Consider the following 2,252-nt stretch of genomic DNA (forward strand, 5'->3'; position numbering starts at 1 on the left):
GCGTTGGAAATAGTTTGATTGGTAACGGGTATATAATTAAAGATCATGTGTCTTCCACTATCGTTAGTTTAACGGACGGTTTAATTTAGGAACAAATTTTTTTGGTTTATTCGAGTACAAGCGATTCAAACACACCCTCGCTCTTGTACGTAAAACCATCATATATGCATCACATATGTATAAAGGTTATTAGACCGTAGACCCTAAAAACCAACTTTATAATCCTAAACCCTAAAAGTGAATCCAATTAATTGAGCTTTCTTCATCTACAAAAACAAAATCATTGGGCTTGGACTTGATAATCAGGGCTAATATTTGGTTCATTAATCACCATTACAAGGCATTTTGGATCCTGAAAAAGAGTTAGGGCTCTAGTAGCCATCAACCCTATATGCATCAGGGCTGGCTCCTCGTTCTGTGGTGCTAAAACTCATTGGGCACTGAAAAGAGAGAACCCTAATTGAAAAGCTTCTTGATTTGGAAGCAAAGTATGCACTGTGGTGACATGGGTTTTAGAGCTTAGAGTAGTAGACAGTTGGAATCTTTGCCTTCATGTAGGGTTGGAAGTGGCACTACTGGAATATTTGGAAAACAGAGAGGATCGAGAGAGAGAGAGAGAGAGAGAGAGAGAGAGAGAGGAGATGAGTCACATCACTTTCCTAACTTTTTGTCTGCCTCTATTAGTCCGGCCGACTCATCTCAGTCTGAGTCTGAGTAATGACTTCCTCGTCTCCATTAAAAAGAAAAGAAAAGTAAACAACGGCCATTGGGATCCCTTAATTCTGTGATTCACGGTGATTCACACCTAATCCCTTTCCTTGGTCTGCACTGCAGTTGCATGCATTATCCACTAGTATATATAGCCTTTTCTTTCCCTCCTCCTCTGATTAATTGAGCTAGTCGTCACTATTCACCCTTTCTTTTAATAGAGAGACTTTCATTTACTTTGTGGAATATCAATTTTCAAATTAGAAGTATCTGAAAATACATAAAATATCATCGAATATATCAACGAGAAAACAGTATAAAGATAAAAATCTTAATTTACAGCTCACGAGACTAAAATTAGAGTAGCTACCTATTTCTATATCAGGATCTCTCAGTGTTTTTATATCAGCATATATGATATCTGTACATGAAGGCGTGAAGCACTTGATAGAAGGACTCTTTCTCTCAGCTTTTCTTTTTGGGTGAGTGATGCGCTCGAAAGCAAGCGCGCAATTTAACCCTGAAATGTCGTTAGTAGTATAAGTAAGTAGGGATCGTTCTATTCCGGGGATTGAGGGTACACTTGTAATTGTGAAACAAATAAAGAAAAGTATTATTTACAAAAATAAAATAAAGAATATAAATATATACAATTGTATAAACAAATAAAGAATTAAAATAATAAAGTATTATTTACAAAAATAAAATAAAGAATAAATATATACAAGTAAACACAAATAAGGGAGGGGGTTTAAGAATTATAGAATTGAAAATTAAGATAAATAAAATAAAGAAAATGTAAAAACATATATACAAGGGTGGATCGCAAGGAACAAAGATCAAAACCACATCCATATGTAAGAAATCCAATTACAATTCCTATAGTTGATTTTAAATGTCATGAGAGAGGAGTTGATCATGTGAAACATTCGAAAGCAAATGATTTCCCATATTTTACTTTTCAATGCTAATTAACCTAAGCGAAAGCACCTAGATTAATCCTATCAAACATGCAATCAAGCCCTAGAAAGCTAGTCAATCATGTCATGTTCAACGCATTAGACATAGAGAAAGGCTATCAACTCAAGTGTACAACTTAGTATGGAAAAGTCCACCTAATTGCAATCCTCGTTAATTAAATTCGGTCTTTGCACAAAACCTTTACTACTTTGATTCAAGTTTACACAAAACGAAAAGTCGATTTCATGTTCTTAAACCTAGCACCAATTATATCAAAACCCTAAGTGTTTGCAACCACATAAGATTAAAATACAAAAGTTTTCTATCATGCAAATTTAATTAAACAAACCCACATAAGCAACATAAAAATCAACATATAGAAATCACAACTTTATCTCAAAACATATAAACGGGCTTTAAACTTTGCCCTTAACATTATTTGTTAACTAGAATTCATAGTTCTACAAATCTAAACAAAGAAAACCAAAAGAAATTACAAGGAAAAAGATAGAATTACACCATGAAGGGAGTGGATGATGAAGAGCTTGAGACGTTGATCTTGAATCTTTAAAGCAAGACTTCAC

The 2,252-nt window shown here is 34.1% G+C and overlaps 1 long non-coding RNA gene across 1 annotated transcript; it reads right to left on the reverse strand.

Moving 5' to 3' along the window:
• Positions 1–237: 237 nt before the first annotated feature.
• LOC112175667 lies at positions 238–2,252 on the reverse strand. The gene is made up of 3 exons (XR_002926579.2): positions 2,188–2,252; positions 1,079–1,228; positions 238–978 (listed from the first exon to the last, which is right to left on the reverse strand). It is a non-coding gene; the product is annotated as an uncharacterized LOC112175667 (long non-coding RNA).

The sequence above is a fragment of the Rosa chinensis genome, chromosome 7 (genome assembly GCF_002994745.2).
Source record: "Rosa chinensis cultivar Old Blush chromosome 7, RchiOBHm-V2, whole genome shotgun sequence".
In the NCBI taxonomy this organism is placed as follows: Eukaryota; Viridiplantae; Streptophyta; class Magnoliopsida; order Rosales; family Rosaceae; genus Rosa; species Rosa chinensis.